This window comes from Schistocerca piceifrons, chromosome 2 (assembly GCF_021461385.2).
Source record: "Schistocerca piceifrons isolate TAMUIC-IGC-003096 chromosome 2, iqSchPice1.1, whole genome shotgun sequence".
Lineage (NCBI taxonomy): Eukaryota > Metazoa > Arthropoda > Insecta > Orthoptera > Acrididae > Schistocerca > Schistocerca piceifrons.
The window spans coordinates 989474978-989499472 of record NC_060139.1 but is presented as its reverse complement, the minus strand read 5'-3'; the positions used below and the strand labels follow the sequence as shown (position 1 = coordinate 989499472).

At 37.0% G+C, this 24495-nt stretch overlaps 1 protein-coding gene across 1 annotated transcript in view; it reads left to right on the top strand.

Annotated features, from left to right (window-relative positions):
* The window catches only part of LOC124777552 (carbonic anhydrase 2-like), a 145103-nt gene that overhangs the window by 33713 nt on the left and 86895 nt on the right, over window positions 1-24495 (top strand). Inside the window, exon 3 of the mRNA XM_047253008.1 lies at window positions 7243-7275. The gene's annotated coding sequence lies outside the window, so the exon portion shown is untranslated. The remainder of the gene's footprint in view (window positions 1-7242; window positions 7276-24495) is intronic.

Here is a 24495-nt window from a genome sequence, read left to right as displayed (position 1 = left end):
CAAATAATTTTTTCAAAGCATACGATGCAGTTCTCGATTTTAAACGAGTTACCAAAGTGAAAGCAGTTCTTGATATCAGTGCATATAATTTTATAAAGAATTGTCCGATTTATGTCATTAATATGACTTGAAGAAAGTGACTGTAACATCATAGAAAATGACTATGAAACTGTGGGCAACTTTTTATGATAAAACTCCTGCACACACTTCAGTATATGTAGTTATGTATGTAAAGAAGAATTTTACATACGACACTCAGCACAGAATACTAACTGATAATTTTTTATTATTAATTTTTACTTCTTCATAAATGAATTAAAAATTTAAAAAAATATATAAAAGTGTTAAATTCATACTTATATACATGTAATATAGTAAGATATAGAAGATATAGAAAGTAAAAAGTGTTAGCACAAGCTAAAACAGTTTTTGAGTGCATCGTGTTAGAACTTTGAATTTTTAAAATCGGTTGATATTTGGCTGTGAAATTAGTGAAAAATCCATCTATTACTGTCACTTTAGAAAGCTCTATGTTACATAAGGTCCTGTTCCAAGAGAAGGCTAACTTAGACTGATGGCGGAGTAAATGTAGATGCAGCCTAGCCACACCTACCTCTTTACTCTCCCTCCTTATCTCTGTCACTGTCAGTCCCAACTACACTGTCAATAGATGCCTCTCGACGCAGAAAATTAATATTACGATAATTTCACTATTTCTGAACCGATTTTAAAGATTTAAACTTTGAAATGATGCTAATTAGACAGTTTCCTATAGTGTCTAAGTGATTAAAATCTATTTTAATGATCATTATATAGTTCGAAGTTTTTTGCACTCGTGCCAACTTTCTCATTCAAGTACCAACTATATATATAATCTTTACTCTGACAAACCATGAGGTCCAGAGTCCAACTGATCTAGTACACACTACTGCCACCAGAGTGCACTGTTGTCCCTCCCATGATCTAATTCTAGATGGCGGTCTGGTAGGAAAATTACTCAGCCTGTGCTGGGCTGCTGGAGAGAGGAAGGAGTGCACGTTATTTATTTTCGAGCAATTTATTTAGGGACGGATTTCACATAGTTTTTATATTACACTGATACAAAACACATGCTCTGACTTGCTTGGGGTGAACCACATAGGCTACAGACCTGCAAACTACTCGTAAATGTTAAACGCTCTGCAGACACGCAAACAACTTCCTAAATTACCAAAATAATGCACAACACAGCACATAGACATGCAAACTACTCATAAATAGCGCAGTACACTGATGTTCAGACACGAAATCAACTTGTAAATTGTCAAAGTCATGCAGTACACAGTATACAGACCTGTAAACTACTAGTAAATCACAGAAATAATGCGGTACACTGATGTGCAGACCTGCAGACTACTCGTAAATCACTGAAATAATGCATATATAACGCTCTGCCAACACGATCACAATGCTTAAACAGCCGGAAATAATGTAGTGCACGAACACTCATTGCACGTAAAATTGCTTTCAAACTATTGTCAATGTATCAGGGGGTCCAAGGACGTGCATGCATTGATGACGCTGCGAGCCACCGCCGGACGCAAGCCAGCATGAGCCATCACTTTCACGCTGTTGCCGCCTACAGTAAGCAGGTGAAAGTCGTGTCTATTTTCGGGTATACGGTTAGAGTTATTCGAGTGTTACACTGACGTCACAGGACTCCAAGGCGCGCTCACACCAGTCCAATAAGCGAAATACCTCTGGGTACGTGTGTTTACCATCGCTGACGCTATACTTGTGGATGCTGATGTCGCAGATCGCGCTATAGAAATCTGTTCCAGAATAGCACAGGCTGCTTTCTCTCTAGCGATCCTAACGGGACATACGAGTTGCGTTTAGCCATGCACACACAACCAGCATGCCTGATCCATCGATTTGAAATGTCCACGTTGCGACTCACCATCTAGAAGGTTCTCAATGTTGTACTGACGTCACATGGCTATGTAAAATAAGAGCCAAGTCGACCTCTCGGAAATTGTGTAGTGTCCCAGAAATAGTTAATGGTCGCTTTTGTAGGAGCTTTTGTGATGTCTTAGCTAGTCTGCATGGAAATTCTTGTCCTAACAGAACCTGTTTATGAAAATAGTGCAGAAAAACGCCAAATGCATTCCTCCTGATGGTCCTAACGTGGCATCCCGTCCATCACTGTGGGCTATGTGACATGTTGCGTTGTCCTGCTGGTAGATGTAATCGTACTGAGGGAAAATAGATGGCATGTATGGGTAGACATGGTCCTGAGGATATATGTACACTAGTGTTGATCCATTGTGTCTTCTTATCTTCTGGAATGATGAGAACCCCAGACTATAACGCTTCCTCCTCCTGACATTTCCAACGACTTTTGTGGGTTGTTCGCTTTCAGACATTCCACTCCATACACACCAACGGCCATCTGTCCGATGTAGCATAAAATGCGATTCATATGAAAAGACCCCTATCACCCCGCAGTGGGCGTCCAGTTGTGGTATTGAATTGCAAATTCCAGCCTTCGTCGCCAATGAGCAGCAGTCAGCATGGATGCACGAACCAGGTACCTGCTGCAGAAGCCCATACGCAGCAACATTGCTGAATGGTCGTTGAGGAGACATTGTTGGTAGCCCCCTGATCCATCTGGGTGGTCAGTCGCTCTACAGTTGCACATATATTTGCCCATGCACATCTCGGTTTCTGTCACTCACCCGTGTCATCTATAGTCCGTGGTGCACCACTGTTGCCTCAGGACCCATTTTGGATAGTGCCATTTTGCCATGCACGGTATACCTTAACCACAGTGGCATGAGAACAGTTTGCGGACTTAGCCGTGTCAAATGCGTTCCACCCTTGGCCCGAAAGAAAATAATGATTGCCTTTTTGGACGTCAATAATCACTCGGTATTCACGACAACTACTACACTGTTTTCCGCGTCCCCCTGAGACGCCTTAGATACCCTCAACTGCTAGTGCTGGCACCTGCTTCAGTCACTGGTTATTTCACGTTGACGATGAACACAGGTGTTGATCACATTAATGTGACTGGACTATATATTTCCAATTGGGAAATTCCATACTGCCAGCCTGCCCACTCTTTGGGATATAGAACACAGATTGCTATCACTTGGAGTTCAGAATGAGAAGTAAAACAAAATGAGAAAATCGTTGACTAAATTTTGTGTACAAACAAACTAGGTTTTCACATTTTTGCAACGAACAACATCATTTCCACCAGGCTGTTAATGTAAATGAGTAGTTTATTATCCACTACTAACAAGTTTCGAACGTCTGCTCATTTTCAAGAACTGGTGTGTCGAACCGAGTATTACAGTACACTAAAAAGAATGTCTGTTGGTAGACGACACGTTTTACACACAAAATATTAATATTGCAAAGCATACAATGAGTTTCTCAAGCAAAATAGCAATATTCTTAAAGATAAGAGTGCATAGCACACAGTGTCTGTAGTTTAATGTAGAACACTACTATTTTGCGTGTAGAACCATACCTCCATCCTAGAATAGTGTATTCAGTCTCCTAAAACACTTTGTTTCACACATCTTGCACAATTACTGAACCACTGCAGATCAACCAGGTGCTCTTGGAAATGAGCCTAGGCTTGGGATTGGCTAGTAGTGCTTAATAAAGCTCTCGTTTGAAATGTCAGCCTGATGGAAATAATATTGAGACTCTGATAAACTAAATGTAAACATCTGGGATTAAACCTTAGGCCTTAAGAGTGTTCCAAATGTCCGACTGCCATCTACAAGGCAGTACAAGGGCGCCAATTCCTCGGCACGTTATTACCAGTGCGTGAATCCTGATGATGCCCCTGCCTCTTTATACTAACAGCTCCTGAACTGGCCCCATAAAAGCTGAGTGGTATCCATAACGGAACTCCGTACCTCAGAAAAAATATAGGAGGGAGTGGGAATCGAACACGTGCCCTACTGTGCAATGACAGAAGCGACGCTAAGCATTCGTCTAGTTTTATTTACTTGTTTGTTTTGATTGGCGAGTAAGTCGCGATTTCGAGGCAAGCGCAAACACCTCCAGTATGCAGTGACAATATATTGGTGGAAGGCGAGTGGGTCCTTATCGCTCCCAACAACAACAATGTAATGAACATAATGACCTAACAACCATGCAGTGGTATTTGACTTTGCTCACGGAATGTAGGAGGAATCTGCACATAATATGGTATTAGCCGAAAAGGCAGTCTCAGACGATCGAGTTTTGGACGCTAACTGATTTTTGAGTTAGTGCCAGTTCGCTTCCTGACCATGATAGGTAAATCTATGTTGTAGCGTGTCTATGACGGGGCAGCGACTACACTGATCCGTGACACTACGTCCAATACGAAATAGGCGCTCATTGGTGGATTAAGTACCACGTGATTCCACGAAGATGGCACCGCCATTGCTAAAACATGAAGGCTACCAAGAAGTTTGCTTTCATGCCCATTCAACCGGCCCCGCAGAATCAATCCTTCTCCCGTGTTTAACGAAAATGAGGTACTGAAATGCTACCTCTGTAGAATATCTGCCCCCCCAAATAATCCTCATTAGTATAAGCTTCACGGACATGTTTTAATTGGAAATTCACTCTACCAGTATCGACAGGTGGATTTAGACTGCCCGGCCACAGACAGTAAAACAACACAGACGTGAATGTGTGGACTGCGTGAGAGATTGCGAGCACTGCGCGCCGAACAAATAGCACAGACCGTTTCTTTTCAATATCGGAAAGTTTCTAACACCCGAGACAACGCGCATGCGCAGTTACCTCGTATCGTAATAGAAAAATGTGATGCTTCCACAGAAACGACCAGCCAGCTGTTTCAGTTTCATCGCGGGAAGGGGAAAGATCCGAGCGATGTAATATGCTTTGCACAAGACATAGGTATCCAGAACCTGAACTTTCTGAATCAGGTTAATGGAGAGCCTTTCATGTTCCACGATTGCTCCTTGTATCTCCTCCGTAACCGACTTCTAATTAAGTATAGCCATTTGGAGTGCACAACAGTCAATTATGACTCCCACAGATTTATGACTATGGACCACCATCGCCTACGAAATGACAACATTATCAAAATGACGTAATTTCGTCAATCGACATTTGCCTTCGTTGATGTGGGCACCAGATACAAGGCAAAAGGCATTCAACGTAACCTTAAGCAATGGAATCTCAGTGGCAGAATGGAGTAACACCATCAGATCATCCGCGTATGTAGCACCGAGATCGTCTCGCCCAAGTGTTTCCATCCTTCTGGCTGAAAGACGATTCTTCGAAGAAGGGACTCAAGTGGTTATCCATGACGAAAACCCTTTCGGAGGTTCACTGAATCGTATGGCTAGGACCCCCCATCGGGCAGACCGTTCGCCGGGAGCCGGTCTTTCAATTTGACGCCACTTCGGCGACCTGCAGTCGATGAGGATAATAGAATGATGATGAGGACAACATAACACCCAGTCTCTGGGAGGAGAAAATTTCCCGACCCATCTGGGAATTGAACCTGGGCCCAGAGGATTGACAATCCGTTAAGCTGACCATTCAGCTACTGGGGGCGGACTTTCGGATGGTAATAGCGGGTATCAGTTGGTCATTTACAGCCACCAAAGCTTGGTTCTGCCGATGCGATATGAGACAGTGGTGCCTATCCAAAAGAAATCAATTTCATATTTTCTTTATCTGATTCAGAACTAAATTAGACCTAGTTCTCCCACTTCTGAAAAGACTTTCAGGATGTTCACCTTAGTTGTAAATCAAGCAGAGAACACCTCACTGGGAAAGCCTGCAGATCTAAAAAAAGAAAGCTCTCCCTGTTCGGTGGTATGTGGCTAAAAACTTGCAGTCTCTTCATGTGGCTGCATGTTAAACAACGTGGCCTAATAATTATCCAGGGTATAAGACATAAACAAAAAGGTAGCAACGGTCTTGGTTAAAAGACCTGAAACATAAGCACAGAGTGGAGCGTGAGATCTACCTCAGGAGTGAAAAATTCTCTCCACACGGCAGATCCATCATCACACGCCTCGAAAGACATATCTTCGTCAATTCATTTTTCAGTGCACAATCCAGAACGATCCCACTCTGAATTTTGCAAATACAGCTGCTAGAAATGTCTGACCTACAATGCAATAGTAATCCAAGAAGTCCACTTAGCATCCTGACCACCAGTCCTCACCTTCATTAAATACCTGAAACCTATCCCATCCCAACTGATTCAGTAAATATAAGGGAAAGCCTTCTCCCCACAAACCTCAATTGATAGTCTTCAGACATTACCCTTGCCACTTCTTACATTCTGCAGATTATCCATCTATCTGAGTACCCTCAGTATCCTTCAATGAGTCCCACAGGATGTCACTCTGTAGTTCAATGAAATTTCGAAATCACTGCCACATCATGTTCTCACGGATACACCATAGCCTGAACGTACTCCCATCCTACCTTGTGCTGAAGTTATTGGTCCTTCAGCACACAATGCCCCTTTTAAGCAAGAAAAGTTCCTCACTGTTTACCTGATACCTCAGAACAATCCCTAGCAAATACATTCCTCCAGTTGATATCCCTAAACCACTCCTGAATCAAATTATAACTTGATCTCCCTGCTCACGATCCTGTTACTCCCTATCATCAAAGATGGGAGCTGCCCATTAGACTCAACATCATTATCATCATCAAAACTTAACGGAATCATGAAAGTATCTAAATCAACATCATTAAATAAAGATCACTCCCTCTTTTTAAGGAAATCTGAGTGTTTGCTCAATTTTTAATGTTCCTTTCTAACACCTTATTTTTATATAATTTTTTATGGCTGAAAGTAAGCCAAATTTCTGCTGTAAACAGAATGAAATGTCAGTAAAGAAAAATTTACAAATCTTGAAATATCTTGAAATTCGAAGAACCCTCTTGCTAATACAGTCAGAAGCTGTTGACATAGCTCTTCTTTCAAGGCCATGACGTCAGATAGTCGCTTCAGTGTTGAAGTCAAGAAGCGTCCATACGAAAACTAACTGAGGCCTGCTATTTCTGCTCATCAGCGAATGATACAGTGAGACTAAAGCCTTTAAAAGTACAAAACATATGGGTTTGAGGTAAGCAGGTATCTGACAGTATGTAACTAATGGGAAATGTGACGAACATGTGTTACTTCTCATAATATAAAACATTTTACAGTGCATTAAAAGTACCTACATTTCAACAAAGCTGTTTCTTCTTTTTCAGAAAGCTGCCACAGCCTCGGCTTCAGAGAAAACTGTAAGTACAAAATCCAGTTTTTATGTCAAAATGAAATCAGAAAACAATGTGAAAGCTGGTGAATAACAGAACAAGCAAGTCTTGGATGAGTATAGTTCACGTATAGGGGCATATAGTTGCCATATTTAACACACCATGCTGGATGAAACTCAATTCCACTAGCAAAATTTCACCTACAAAACCGTTCAGTACTGATTCGAAACTCGATGTTGAAGAGCAGAGGCGACATTACTGTTATTGATAGGAAGTACTGTGAGCGAATACATTAAGCTTATTTCCGAACAAGATACACAGAGTATACCATCGACTTCTGCATTTTTGTGCAGACATCGAACACAAAGGCTCGCTTAAATCAAAATGCACAGATAATGTCCCAGAACAAAATACGAAATTTTATGGTGGAGTTGGGGTTCACCTGAAGATGATTACTGTTAATGAAGTAAAAGATCCACGCAGTGGACACCAAGTGAAAAAGCTACTCCTTATGTTTCAGATCTACACTGCCATAAAAAAAAGGGAAGGAACTGTTAATTAGTACTCGGGGGAAGTTGTAGTCTAATTCACAATCAATTTTTTGATCTTAAACATGACAAGACAACAAAATTATTAAATAAACATCAAACAAACATTTTTATTTAACAAACGCCATACCAACATGGGATCTATGGTGGAAAAGTGATCTGCTTGGGATCGACACACGATACTAACCAGAACATTACTCGCTCTATCTGACTTCATACACTAGAATCCAGGTTATGGCATCAAACTATGCCACCACCAGGCACCTATATTCTACCATAAAAAAAGGAAGAAAAATGTGGTTCAAAAGAACAGGATGGTTATATATTGTAGTGCTACATTGCAGCAACGAATACTTTACCGTCCTGCTGGTCAAGGTGGCCCACCATGTTGCGTTCGGCGGCTGAAGTCATGGACGGTGGCAATCTGTGGTTAAATGCTCGTTTCCGAAAAATGAAAGTACGCGGTCTCGCGTTCGGTTAATTCAGAGTGCAGGTGCTTCCTTATGAGCCTCTGAATCCCCAATGTATTCCAGTGTGCAGGTGGCCCATTTTGCTGGTTTGCCAAACCAATTTGACTCCGTGCCACTATTGTGCATGTCGGAATACGTCAAATGTTTAGACGGCCGACTCAAGACAAATAAGTACATGCAAGTGTCACTCATTGTGACCAGGATGCTATCAGTAGTACCTCTGACAGTTCAGAAGATGACTGGCACAGGCTGTAAGTCACACCCTAGCAAAGGACCCAAGTCTCACCGTTTAGGTAGAAAGCTGCAGTTCTTTACTAGTGAAGCGTCAGTACAAGAGACTTGTAGAAGAGTGATCTTTCTTCCTTTCTCCCTGTTTCCTCCTCATCTGAGTTCCAAAAGCACATTTCTCTTTTTTGACTTCTCCCACTTTCACACAAGCCAATCAGGAGCTGGAGCCCAGCATTCTAAGCTCGGAGAATGGTCTTTGCACTGCAAACCAATTTCAGCAATCAGAGACTTTAAAGTTAATTGGCAGGAAACGGAAAATAATTCAGCTTCGCGGCCTCTTTCCCACACGTTTGACATGTCTTTTGCTAACACAATACAGGGTGGAAGCACAGCCCTCCATAAACAGCTTGTTATCTCCCCTGTTACATCCACTACAAAGTTTGCAAAGAACGGTCATAAACACGCAAATAGCTTCGTGCATTGACAAAACGTGTTTTGAATCAGAGTCTGGACGTCTGGGCGCCAGTTTCCCTGTCCCATGGACATTTGCAGAACTTTTACATTTCTTTTGGCGGCTTGCTCGCTAACAAGGGTCCATCCTCTGCTTTTTCCCGGCCTGCAATGCACTGTCGGCGACTTTTCGGCGCTAGGCCGGATACCTGGACGTCTGCACCCTGTCTGGGGCCAAGCTAATGTGTTTTGCATAATGCGATGGCTGCACGCGGCCATCTGGAAATGTCTTCTCATCGGTCCCCAAAAAAAAAAAGTGCTTTGTCGGCCCACCAACGCCATGCTTTTACTGCAGTCGTTTAAGTCGGCGCCCTGTTCCTCTGAACACAGGTAAAGCTTACCGTATTTCTTCCCCTAGAGCATGCAAACAAGACCATAAACTGCTGCCCACCATTTCATCACAATGTATGAAGTCAGATCGCAGTAGATCGTATTCCCTACACCGAATCAGAAGTGAGAGTGCCCTGAAATCTCTCACACCTTGCATAGTGGCATGCAACGACAACTTTAGGTTTTGAAGAGAACTCAGCAGGAAATGTTGTAGAAAGACACAATATTCACATTTCTAATGTTGGAGGCTGCTGTTGATGTTTTTCTACCATGTCTGAGATTAAAAATTTGGTTTCTAAAAAATCCGCCCTCTGCAAAACACAATGTATTTTATTTTGTCAATTTACTCTAACTTGTTTCGACATCTACGTGTCTTCACCTTTCGGTCTACATTTATGTCTATAAAATATCAAAAAAAGTTCAAGTTTGTTTTACTATTTTAAGTCACAAACTATAAAATGTGCGGTTCTCATTTTTATATTGCTTTCCTGAAACTACATCAATTTTGAAAGTGTATTTCTGCAGGTTGGCTTGTAATTGTGCCTTTCTGTGGGTTGCCAGGCAAGTTACCTACAACAAAATAGTTGGAAGATTTTTTTTTCTTTTGACGCATCAGAAGACAGATGACTGGTTTGATGCAGGCCACCACGAATGCCTTTCCTGCAACAACCTCTTCTTCTCAGAGTAGCACTTGCAACTTAATTCCTCAATTATTTGCAGGATGTATTCCAGTGTCTGTCTTCCACCACAGTTCTTATCCTCTACAGCTCACTCTAGTACCAAAGAGATGACTCCCAGATGTCTTAAGACATATCCTATCATCCTGTATCTGCTTCTTGTCAATGCTTTCCATATGTTCGTTTCTTCGCCGATTCTGCGGAGAACATGATCATCCCTTGTCAGTACACTTCACTTTTAAGGTTATTCTGCAGATCACATTTCAAACATTCTGATTCTTTGCTGTTCCAGTTTTCCCATTGTCCATGTCTCAGTACGATGCAGTGCTGTGCTTCAAACGTATATCTCAGAAATGTTTTCTTCAAATTATGATGTGTATTTGATATTGCCAGACTTCTCTTGGCAGGGGATGCCTTCTTTGCTTATGCTTGTGTGCTTTCTATGTCCTCTTAGCTTTGGCCGTCATGGGCATATCTTTAATGTTCTTCAGTCTTGCTTCCATCATCAATTGCAAAGTCAAGACTACCTCTCTGGTGTCTTTACTTTTCCTAAAGCTAGACTAATCGTCAACTATTAGTTCCTCGATTTGTCTATTATTCTTATCAGCAGCTTTGATGCATGAACCGTTAACCTTATTGTGAGATAGTTTTCGCACCTGTCTGCCCTTTCTGTCCTCGGAATTGAGTGGATGATATATTTAAGAGAGTCTGATGGTACCTCCCCAGTCTCGTAGATTCTACACACTATCTTGAATAGTCGTTTTGTCGCCATTTCGCCCAATGAGTTTAAAAATTCCGATGGAATGTTATCTTTTCTGCTTAGTCTGATCTCAAGTATTCCAAAGCTCTTCTAAATTCCGATTCTAATACTGGATTGTCTGTCTTTTCTCTACCGACTCCAGTTTCTTCTATCACGTCATTAGAAAAGTCCTTCCTCTCACAGAGGCCTTAAATGTACTTTTCTATCCATCCAATCTCCCCTCTGTATTTAACAGTGGAATTCCCATCACAGTCTTAATGTTATTGCCCTTGATTTTAATTTCGCTGAAGGTTGTTTTGACATTTCTATAAGATTAGACCTTCCTACGATTATTTCTTTTCAATAACTTCATATTTTTCCTACAGACATTTTGCCTTGGCTTTCCAGCACTTGCTATTTACCTCATTACTATCTCATTTATTTATCGACGTTCGTGCCTTTCCCTGAACATTTTTGAACTCCCTCCTTTCTTCGGTCGGTCGAGGTATTTCTTTCGATACCCAATGTTTCTTCGGAGTTACTGTCCTTGTACCTTGGACGTCTAACGTCTGTGATTACCCTTATTACTTATGTTCTCTCCAACTGAACTGCCTAATATGTTATTCCTCGTCAGAATACCTACATCCTAAGTGAACTTCGAATGTGTCTCATCGTTAATACTTCAGTATCGTACTTCCTTTTACACGGATTCTTCCATACGGTTGTTTTAAATTTCACTCTAATTGTCATAGTTACTAAATTATGATATGTGTGTATATCTTCTCATGCGTACACCTTACTATGCAATATGTAATTTCGGAGTCTCTTTCTAACCATGATGTAGTCCAGCTGGAATCTTCCTGCTTGTAAGGGGCTGTTCCAAGTATACCTTCACCTCTTGTGATTTTTGAACAGAATAATTGCTCTTACTGTCTGAAATTTATTGCAGGACGAAATTACTCCTACTCGTCTATCACTCCTACTTCATAGACCATACTCTTCCATACACCATTCCTTTATTGCTTCCCCTAGAGCCTCGTTCCAATGCCCCATGAATATTAGATTTTCATCTTTCTTTACATACTGAATTGCCCTGAGTAGTACGCTAGCAGGTTTTCTAACACAGCTCAAAACTCATGTATAAATTTAGCCCAGTATCATTCTTTAGTAAAAAAGAAAATCTCCTCATTACTAGACAAATTTTTCAAAATTTCATAGCAGTACTTCAAGCACTCCATAATGAAGATAAATATGAGATGGCTCCACACCACCACCATGTTGTGAGTGTGCATAAAAAACAAGACAAATTTCTTTAGCACATAAACACAACTATGCTACATTGAACAGATAAATATCACAACAGGAAGAATGTGGCTTGATAACTAGCAGCTGCAGGCGATTGAGTCATTGAGTCATCGACATATGGTACACATTTTTATTTAAAAATAGAAAACAGTATATATAAATAAAAAAATAACAAAATTTATCATAGAAAGAGCTACTAAAATTTTCAATTAGAATCTTGTGTTGTGCATCACACATAAAATTTTTCTTGCCAAACTATATAGGTGTTTCTTTTGGAAAATGGCACACAGTTTCATTGTTGTTTTCTGTGTAGTTAAAACATTTATTTTTCAAGTCATATTTATAACAAAAATAGGGCAATTTTGAATAAAACTGAATGGACTCACACTAACATTACCATTCAATTGTGTGACTTTCTTAAAAAATGGAAAGCACCATAAGCCTTGTAAAAGTTGTTTGGTGGTTGTAGATTCCATATTTCTTTAGGAAAAACTTCGTTTCTACTGTTCTTTATATAGTTAGATGTGATCGAATAATGAAGGGTCAGTTAATTGATTTTTATTTCTTTTTGTCTGGCAAACAACAAAAATAAAATTGGCATATCAAATTCTGTCAGTTATAGTAATTAGTGATATATAACACAAAATTACTCTTTCTGTACAATCCAGAAATGTCGAAGTTTTGTGGTTCAAAGAAAGATATGCGATTCTTCAGGTTTTCTTGTCTTTCTTGCTCATTTTCGAAGGAATGTTTTGCTCATATCTAACCACAGGAACACGAATTTCCCTTGATTCTACTACAATTTTACCTTCTTTTGGAAGAGTATCTTTTATTGGAACTCCAGCATCATTTTATCACTCCATCAAAGAATGGCACTTCCTGAAGTTGTACTCCAACTAAAAATTACAGTTAAATCTCCTTCCCACGTAAATTGTTGATAATGTTTGAAAAAATACGCCAAATAATTCTAATGGATGGAGTACTGCATTTTTCTTAATTTTTATCTTTCCATTATTAAGAATGTGACCTTTTGTAACTAACTCATAAGACAGAGAAGAAATCAATCCAATAAGAGCAGACAAAGAAATTAAATGATACTCCATCTGAGACAAAATATTGTTCCCTTTTTAACTGCGATAAATCTGAAAAGTCTTGCTACATAATTATATATTAATTTTTGTTAGATTGTAAGTTGGATAATCATTACCATTGATAACAACAATAGTAAAGTTCATGTAAAGTTGTGCATGATTATGATGACCCTAACCATATCTAATATTTATATTAATCTCCATGTTCTTGGTGGGGAGATTTAAATTATTTTTAGCCTTCTCATTCACAGGGAATGAGTGGAACTGATAACTCTGGAGTTTTTCATGATTTATTGAGGAAAACATTTATTTAGTAATTTCAGAAATAACTGACTGACCAACTAACTAACTCACCAATACCTGACTGCCCAACTAGCTTACTAACCATCTAACTAACTGACCACCTAACTAACTGAATAACTAACAACATGACCAACTAACTAATTGTCGAACCTACTAACTAACTGACTGACCAACTAACTGACTGACCAGCTAACTGACACAGAAACTAAAAATATTTTATTAATGTTTTTCTTCTCTAATAAATGTTTCCAAAATATGACCCAGAGGTTGTGAAAAAGACTAAATGAAATCGAAAGATAAAGGAACAATTAGAAGAGGAATTAAAATTGCAAGATACAGCCAAGAACAGAATATGAAAAATATAAAAAAGATCACCCTGTTGCTGGTGCAATCTAAAACTTAAAGAAGGACTCATAGTTTAGGTGATAACGTTTTGAAAGCAACTGAAGAAAATAGAGAGTTTGAAAAACAAGTTGTTCCTTATAATAATTATACTGAAGAAGTTAATGACATGCCAGTCAGTAAATAAGGTGATGGAGATTAAGGGAATCAGAAATTTGGGAAGTACTGAAAAAATATGAAGAAGGAGTGGAAGACATCAAAAAAATAAAGGACAGTGATGTTAAAAAATGGATATAAGTGAAAGAATGCTAGAATATATTAATCATCGTAAAATGCTGTTTATGGATTAAGCTCTTGGATGGAGGAAAATTAACTGTTGGTGAGAAATCATATGAAAAAACAGACAGTTTAATGAATCTTTTAACTAAAAAGCAGATTACTATGGATTAAATGGCTAAAAAATTTATGGTACAGATATATTACCTAATACAGGAGCATTATATACAGAAAAAATCCAAATAGAATAAAAGCGAGTGGAGGAATCAAACATAAACGCTTGATAAAAGAAAATGTCGATCTTCATTATTCAAAAAAATTACCATCAGATTTAGATTCAACTGTAGATGAAAACGTTGGTGAAGGCTTAATTAAAAAGTATACAAAAAAACATTTGAGTATACTTGAATGATTTCTGCCAATTAATTGATGGATTCCTGTAGTCCATGGAAAAGAATTGGCTGGAAATAAAAACTATCACAATTAAAAAGTTGGCATAGTACAGATGTTAACAAATAAATTTAGTGATTTCTTAACCAACAATTGAAAAGAAATTCCATCTGTAATCAGATTTCTCAATAATCTACCACACAGATTTTGGAAAATGAAAAGTATACTAAAGGGATGGTAAACTGTGCTTTAAATAATCTGCCAATGCCAGAGATACATTTTCCAGGTTACTCATACTACAGACCTGTTACTGAGCTAGAAGAAAGACTAGCACATAGTGATCCATGAATAAATAAATTAGATAAAGAACGTTAAAAACACAATATTGCTTATAGAGACAATAAAGATTTAGGAATTACACACAAAGCAGATAAAGAACTTCAACTTGCTGTAATAGAGAGAATGCAAGAAAATAATGAAGTACCTTTGTATTACATAGTATTGATGAATTTTAATTGATGAACAAAAATGAAAGAAAACTGGTGGAAAATTACTTATTATATTGGGTATTCCAGTTATGAAAAAATTATTGAATATCTAATAAAAGAGAAAGAAAGTTCTGGACTAACAAAACACGAAGGCAGTTTTCTTCCATTACTTTCGGCCACTGGATCTGCAGCAATTGCAAATGCTGTTATAAATAAAGAGAAGCATGATAAAGAATTGGAAGAACAGAAAAGACATAATTTGGTAATAGAGAAGAAAGTCACGAGACTAAAAAAATATTTTAAAAAACCATATGCATTCTAATGCATTAAGTAATTCTGATATAGCAAAATGTACTAAGCAATTAAAAATTAAATATTTTAAAGGAGTTTTTATGACTGACGGATTACTGAATACGCCAAAAACATTTGAATCTAGAATAGTGAATTTAGATACATATGCCTCCAGAACCACTCACTGGATATGTTTCCATAAAAATAAAGATAAAAAATGTGTATTTGATTCATTTGGAAGAAATATTTCCAAACAATTAGTTAAATATCTTGCACCAAGTGAGCTATATTATAAAGGACAGTGTATTGGCACTGAGCACTATGGGACTTAACTGCTGTGGTCATCAATCAAAGGACAGTGAATTCAAAATTTTGAGGAAGTAAGGTATGGTCACTTGTGTCTATTTGTTTTTGAATTGTTTTAAGATAATTATGTTATTGTAGTTGTGGTCTTCAGTCCTGAGACTGGTTTGATGCACCTCTCAATGCGCTCTATCCTGTGCAAGCTTCTTCATCTCCCAGTACCTACTGCAACCTACATCCTTCTGAATCTGTTTAGTGTATTCATCTCCTTTTGTCTCCCTCTACGATTTTTACCCTCCACGCTGCCCTCCAATAGTAAATTGGTGATCCCTTGATGCCTCAGAATATGCCCTACCAACCGATCCCTTCTTCTAGTTAAGTTGTGCCACAAATTTCTATTCTCTCCAATTCTATTCATTACCTCCTCATTAGTTATGTGATCTACCCATCTAATATTCAGCATTCTTCTGTAGCACCATATTTCGAAAGTTTCTATTCTCTTCTTGTCCAAACTATTTATCCTCCATGTTTCACATCCATACATGGCTACATTCTATACAAATACTTTCAGAAACGACTTCTTGACACTTAAATTGATACCCGATGTTAACAAATTTCTCTTCTTCAGAAACGATTTCCTTGCCATTGCCAGTCTACATTTTATATCCTCTCTACTTCGACCATCATCAGTTATTTTGCTCCCCAAATAGCAAAACTCCTTTACTACTTTAACTGTCTCTTTTACTAATCTAATTCTCTCAGCATCACCTGACTTAATTCGACTACATTCCATTATCATCGTTTTGCTTTTGTTGATATTCATCTTATACCCTCCTTTCAAGACACTGTCCATTCCGTTCAACTGCTCTTCCAAGTCCTGTGGTGTCTCTGACAGATTTAAAATGTCATCGGCGAACCTCAAAGTTCTTGTTTCTTCTCCATGGATTTTAATACCTCCTCCAAACTTTTGTTTCCTTTACTGCTTGCTCAATATACAGATTGAATAGCATCGGGGAGAGGCTACATCCCTGTCTCACTCCCTTCCCAACCACTGCTTCCCTTTCATGCCCCTCAACTCTTATAACTGCCATTTGGTTTCTATACAAATTGTAAATAGCCTTTCGCTCCCTATATTTTACCCCTGCCACCTTCAGAATTTGAAAGAGAGTATTTCAGTCAACATTGTCAAAAGCTTTCTCTAAGTCTACAAATGCTAGAAACGTAGGTTTGCCTTTCCTTAATCTAGCTTCTAAGATAAGTCGTAGGGTCAGTATTGCCTCACGTGTTCCAATATTTCTATGGAATCCAAACTGATCTTCCCTGAGGTCGGCTTCTACTAATTTTTCCATTCGTCTGTAAAGAATTCGCATTAGTATTTTGCAGGTGTGACTTATTAAACTGATAGTTCGGTAATTTTCACATCTGTCAACATCTGCTTTCTTTGGGAATGGAATTATTATATTGTTCTTGAAGTCTGAGGGAATTTCGCCTGTCTCATACATCTTGCTCACCAGATGGTAGAGTTTTGTCATGACTGGCTCTCCCAAGGCTGTCAGTAGTTCTAATGGAATGTTGTCCATTCCCAGGGCCTTGGTTCGACTTGGGTCCTTCACGCAATATCGTATCTCCCAATTCATCTTCACCTACATCCTCTACCATTTCCATAATATTGTCCTCAAGAACATCGACCCTGTATAGACCCTCTATATACTCTTTCCACCTTTCTGCTTTCCCTTCTTTGCTTAGAACTGGGTTTCCATCTGAGCTCTTGATATTCATGCAAGTAGTTGTCTTTTCTCCAAAGGTCTCTTTAATTTTCCTGTAGGCAGTATCTATCTGACCCCTCGTGAGATAAACCTCTACATCCTTACATTTGTCTTCTAGCCATCCCTGCTTAACCATTTTGCACTTCCTGTCGATGACATTTTTGACACGTTTGTATTCCTTTTTGCCTGTTTCACTAACTGCATTTTTGTATTTTCTCCTTTCATCAATTAAATTCAGTATCTCTTCTGTTACCCAAGGATTTCTACTAGCCCTCGTCTTTTTACCTACTTGATCCTCTGCTGCCTTCAATATTTCGTTCCTCAAAGCTACTCATTCTTCTTCTACTGTATTTCTTTCCCCCATTCCAGTCAATTGTTTCCTTATGCTCTCCCTGAAACTCTGTACAACATCTGGTTCTTTCAGTTTATCCAGGTCCCATCTCCTTAAATACCCACCTTTTTGCAGTTTCTTCAGTTTTAATCTACAGTTCATAACCAATAGATTGTGGTCAGAGTCGACATCTGCCCCTGGAAATGTCTTACAATTTAGAACCTGGTTACTAAATCTCTGTCTTACCATTATATAACCTATCTGATACCTTTTAGTATCTCCAGGGTTCTTCCATGTGTACAGCCTCCTTTCGTGATTCTTGAACCAAGTGTTAGCTATGATTAAGTTAAGCTCTGTGCAAAATTCTACCAGGCGGCATCCTCTTTCATTTCTCAGCCCCACTCCATATTCACCTACTACGTTTCCTTCTCTTCCTTTTCCTACTGTCGAATTCCGGTCACCCATGACTATAAACTTTTTGCCTCCCTTCACTACCTGAATAATTTCTTTTATCTCATCATACATTTCATCAATTTCTTCATCATCTGCAGAGCTAGTTGGTATATAAACTTGTACTACTGTAGTAGGCATGGGCTTCGTGTCTATCTTGGCCACAATAATGCGTTCACTATGCTGTTTGTAGTAGCTTACCCGCACTCCTATTTTTGATTCATTATTAAACCTACTCCTGCATTACCCCTATTTGATTTTATATTTATAACCCTGTATTCAGCTGACCAAAAGCTTTGTACCTCCTGCCACCGAACTTCACTAATTCCCACTATATCTAACTTTAACCTATCCATTTCTCTATTTAAATTTTCTAACCTACCTGCCTGATTAAGGGATCTGACATTCCATGCTCTGATACACAGAACGCCAGTTATATTTAACCTGATATCAACGTCCTCATGAATAGTCCCCGCCCGGAGATCTGAATGGGGGACTATTTTACCTCCAGAATATTTTACCGAAGAGGACGCCATCATCATTTATCCATACAGTTATGCTGCATGCCCTTGGAAAAAATTATGGCCATAGTTTCCCCTTGATTTTGGCCGTTCGCAGTACCAGCACAGCAAGGCCGTTTTGATTAGTGTTACAAGACCAGATCAGTCAATTATCCAGACTGTTTGCCCCTGCAACTAGTGAAAAGGCTGCTGCCCCTCTTCAGGAACCACACGTTTGTCTGACCTCTCAACAGATACCCCTCCATTGTGGTTGCATCTGCAGTATGGTTATCTGTATTGCTGAGACACGTAAGCCTCCCCACCAACGGCAAGGTCCATGTTTCATGGGAGGGGACAGATAATTATAAGTTTAACAATATTATAAATTTATTCATTGTATTTAATAAATTTTAATCTCTATAAATGGACTAAAAATTTCACTGAAACATTCAGTCCTTATCAAACAATAACTAAAAACAGAAAACAGAGAACTGAAGGTTTTTGCACAATATGCAAGGCTAAGAAAAATAAATTTGTTAAAAACACTTTTGTAGGTAACTAAGTCTTTACTCACCTGAAAATATTTTTTTTGATACGCAGGTAAATGTTTAACCCCTTGGAAATCTTCATAAAATTTAATCTATATTCAACACCCAACCTATGGGTTCATGGCTTAGAGATATTTGATTTCCATTATGTGTAAAAAGAATGTGTTGATCACAAATGAAATTTTGCGTTTTATTAAAAATGGTATTTCTGTACTCCCCATGAGGGGCCACCGATTTTTGGGTACTAAAAATGAAAAAAAAAACATTGCCACAGTGGTCATAATTTACAACATCTGTAAAATTTATGGATAATTATATTTAATCTCTAACTTATTATTTTTTAATTGATGGAAAATTATTGGTGTGCGATTTTGACACATTTGTAATTTAAATTCAGGAAAGATCAAATTTAATCTTATTCTGAAACTAGTGGATAATTATTATATCTTATTTCTGTATATTGTAGATTGTTATTTTTTGTAACGTTGTAACAAAATTCTTGTTAATAACATTCATATTTTCAGTGCATGCCTTCGGATGTGCTGTTTCATGAATAACAGAAAATAAAATATCATTAGTGATTAAAACAATATTTTTACTAAATGAGGGCAACCACATATATTGAAACCAACAGTTTTATTATCTTATCATCATTTCCTATTTAAAAGGTCATCATTCAACAGAAAAATATTTGTTAATTTTATCTCTGTTTCGATTTTAACTAATAGATCTCTGTTTCAAGTTTAATTAATTTATCTCTGTTCATAAAGTTGATTTTTGATTGCCTTCGAACCCATACAAGTCACTGTGAATGAAGTATGATATATCTTAAAAATTTTGCCTATCCTCTATATCAACATTTTTTTATAATTGTATCTGTAAGGTTAGAATACTGTAAAACATCACAAATATCTTTGGATTTAAACCATGGATTATTATGATCATTCATTATCATATAGGCTTGCTTGTCATTATAACAAGCTCGTTGTTGACCAGATTCACTTATAAAACTAATATCTGAATGTTAGTGTAGCTGCTGACTACACTTCAGTTCTGTACACTTTTTTATATATTTAATTTTGACATGGTTTTTCAATGCATCTCGAATTAATGTATTCGAATATATCACAAACATCCTTAGCTTACGGGTTATCAAATTTAATTTCTGTATATGGTATATTTTTATCATTAAGGAATTTAACTAATGTTTTTATTGTGCTTAAAATCTCAAGTGGTCAAATAATTGACTCCTGGAGTTCCATATAGAAAAGTTAAAATATAAATAGTAATTAAAGATTGAGAAAAAAGTTGAATTTTTGTGGCATGCCCAAATAGAAACCCTCCTACATACAGTAAAAAATCTTTGATGAGCCATTTTTTATTAATAAACTTGCGTTTTATAACGTGCATATGGTATTGTATCTATTTCATTTTCTAAAACATATCTCTTTTTGTCATGGGGACTTAACACTTTCCTACTGACTTCAAGTGAGGTACATCACTTTGTATTTTTGAATATTGTTGAACAGAGAATCCTTGCTGTCTGGAAGACACCTATTGTTCTTTATTACACATTTCTTCACACTTTTCGATTTTTTCTCTTCCTCTTCACCAACCTTACAGGCACATGTTTTTGCTCTGAAACTGTATATTCTTCCATTATTTTTCCATTGCATTTGTTCTACATTCTCACTAAAACTTTCTCATTTACTTGTGGAATGTTGTATATATTATCCTTTGGATAGTTACTTGTATCAAAGCAATCAATAAATGATTCCATGTCTTCATAGAAATCTTCAGTTGTTATATTGTATATGAGTGCATCAGTATCTGTGTATGTAACTTCAATATTTTCTCCATATTTTTGTTTCATTATTCCACAGTGAAAATCGTTCATCAGTTCTTTAGATAGATCGACTTTGCTCATGCCAACGTATACAGGTCACTGAAAATAGTTTTTGTCTAATTCATGTGCATGACAACAAGATTTTCTTTAGATACTGTTACTCCTTTAAAGTTAGGTCTTGCAATGAGTTTTTCTCATTTCTTTGAGTATGAGTTTAATTTTGTATCCACTCTGTTTCTTATATTTTCCTTTGTCTTGCCAAAGACTGAGCTACTCATCAGCACATATAACTCTTTCTCGAAGTCATTTGTAGGTTTGGTCCTCATCAGTGTGTTCAGACATATATATTTCTTTAGCCACTCAGACTGCTTAAATTTTAAGATTCTGTGTTTTTTTGTGAGCATCACTCCTAGTAAGAGGTACTGTTTGAGATTTCTATAGTAAATCTGAAATTTCTATAGTGAATCACATATTTCTGTTTGTCGTTCAGTCTTGTTAACAACTTGTTTCCTTTGCTCTTGGCACAATTTTATTCTATGGAACTAATGGTAAATCTTTTCGTAAATGACACACTTCCTTTGGATATTCCAGATCTACTTGGAATATACATCCCTCTTGAAAAATGTTTGACATCTGGATTATTTTTGCATAATCGAAGTTTTTTGAATCATCCCATTCAAATCTTGCATATGGTAAATATTGACTCATAGCCCAGCCATACAGACTTCGTGCTTCTAAATAAGCTAAATAGTTTGCTGTCTTAGTCACATTAAAATCCTTCAGATATTTGTTGTTGGCCTTCACATATCTCTTGCAACACGGGGATATGCCTCCTCTTATACCCTTTCGAGCATTTGAATCATATAGTAACCGTTTATTAAATCGAGTGGTTGTCTAGTCATTTTTAGCACTGACTGCTATGACAATCCTGGAGCTGTATAGTAACCAGAAGAATCAAGATCATAGGATTTTTGGTAAGTTTTTCTGGAATTCTTGGAGACATCAGCCAATAATGTCTCATCAATTTTCAGATATAAATGATGATATTCACCAAGATTTTTTATATCAAATTTTTTCTATACCTTTTTGCTTCTATGTGGTCTTCATGTTCTATGTCAGTATTGTTGAGTCTGTTGCTGATCTTTCTTTGACAGAAGTCATGTTTGTTCAAATTTCTTCCAACTGTCCATGTAAATGTATAGATAAATATCTTTTCTGAACACTAAATCGACTAAAACTTCTGGAATAAAGTTTGTAATGATTTCCATTTGTTCCTTCTTCAGATATGACGAAAGTTTATCGAGTGAGGAGGCCATGAATCTAAATATGATAATAAATCTCGTCTTTAGATTTTGTGTTTCCTTGCCAAAACTGATATAATACTGTTCATTATTGGGGATTAAATATATCTGTTTTCCATCATAACCAAGTTCATTTACAAACAAATCAGTAATGTATCCAGATAAATTATGCAAAGAAATAGGTACAAAGCTGGCATGCTTTAGTTGCAAATTACAATTACTGCAGAAAAGGGCAATGTGTTATCCAATTAGATGACCATGGTGATGGACTTTTTTGTTCATTTTTTGAAAGTGACATCTGCATAGTTCACAAATTTTTGCTCTTGATTTCCTTGATTATTCTTCAGGTATAAGTGGTTTCATTTATTCAATTTCAGAGTAAATTCTTTACATTTCTTCAACTTATTTTTTCATACCCTTTATAAATCTTTAAGAGCATTTAGTCCTCTATAAACAGTTGGGTCTTTGTAATGTCCATTAATGTATTTGATATAATAACAGAAACCAATTGGCAGTGTTTTTGATATATCATAGTATATGGTTCTTTTGGGGTTTTGAGGCCAGATGACTATCTTTTGGAGTACACTTTCAAAATCCGCATAAATAACGAATGGAAATTTCTGTGAGTGTTGATAATTTTTAAAACCTACATAGGAGCCTTTCTTTGGTAATTCTACTTTTAATGGTTTGTTAACTAAGCAACTTGGTGTGTGATCATAAAATTTTTCTTTTCTATTGAAATGGAGAAGACATGTCACAGATAAATTTTTATTCTGTATACTTTATTACCTGCATTGATACAAGGTGATTCAAATCTTTTATTGAGTAGTAGTGTGAATTTTCACCTTTCTTGGAAATAAAGTAAACTTACCCATTTATCTTTCATGAATTTCCCAATTTCTAATGCATGTATTTCATATTTTTCACTAAATGAAAAGACGTCGATAGATATTTTAATTTCACTTTCAATTTTGGCTATATTAACAATACTACAGGAAATTTACATTTTTCGAGTTTTTCATCAATTTCAAGACCAATAACTTGATATTTGCTTACCCTTTGCTGATCTTTCTTTGGGGAATATAATGCAGATCTTATTGACCACAGGAAGCATTTTAGATCATAATTTTTCACATAGATATGGGCTTTCTTGGCACTTACTTTTTCTGGCAATTAGATATAAGATGATCCTTTCAGTGGAACACATCTGTTAATTCCTAGTTGCAAAGCAATAATTCTATTTAATGTCCATCCTGATTCTTGAGCTTGAAAATCAGACAATTTTGCTTGAATATCTTGCTTCCCATCCTTGAATTTCTTAATTAAATCCTTCTCTCTAGTGATTGTGTGGTATGGTGTTTGAAGTATAAACTCCATAATTTTTCTATCAGTGTGCATCTGATAATCACAAAAGATATTGCAATTAACCGTTACTCCCCTATGAATTTTGAGGTGATTTTTCATGGTTTCCATGATCATTGGCTTTGATGCATTCAAGAAGAATTTTGGATGAAGCAAGTTTAGATTGTTCTCGAAATTTATTGTCTGCAATTTCTCTGCAAATGACTTATTAACTACATATTTGATAAATGTTATTTTTCTCTGTCTCTCAACCGCACTGGTAGACAATAGAAATACTTCTTTCAATGGTTTAGTCTGTTACTTTTAAAAATATCAACTGTGAAGATTGTTCAAGTTGGCTATTTATTTATAAGAATAATTTTTATTAGATTTTTAAAAATTCAAGACCAACAGCGAAGACTGAGTTGGCTATGTATTATTTGGTTTTTAAAAATTGAAATGTGCAATACAAAATGTATGTTTTGCGCACTTATCTATAAAGGTAAATATTTTGTTATATTTTAAAAATAAATAATAAAATTCTACTACTGTATTTTTAAACGAGAGTTTCTAGCATTCTAAAACTGCACTTGTTTACTTCAGTTCCACATTCACACAACAGTTTACTTTTTCTATCTTCTAGTTCACAAGTTATACATCTCCTTGCATATCTCTCCTTTGCAGATGGATTTGCACAAAAACAGACAAGATATTTAATTCTGTGGCACATTTTGCAATTTTTGTTGCTTCATCAGTTTTCATGGATGACATGATATTTTTGTTTGTTATATAGCTAATTCTGTAATGTCTTATTGCATATTATTTGCATATGTTATGATGTTTATCTATCTTAATCATTTACAAATAATATTC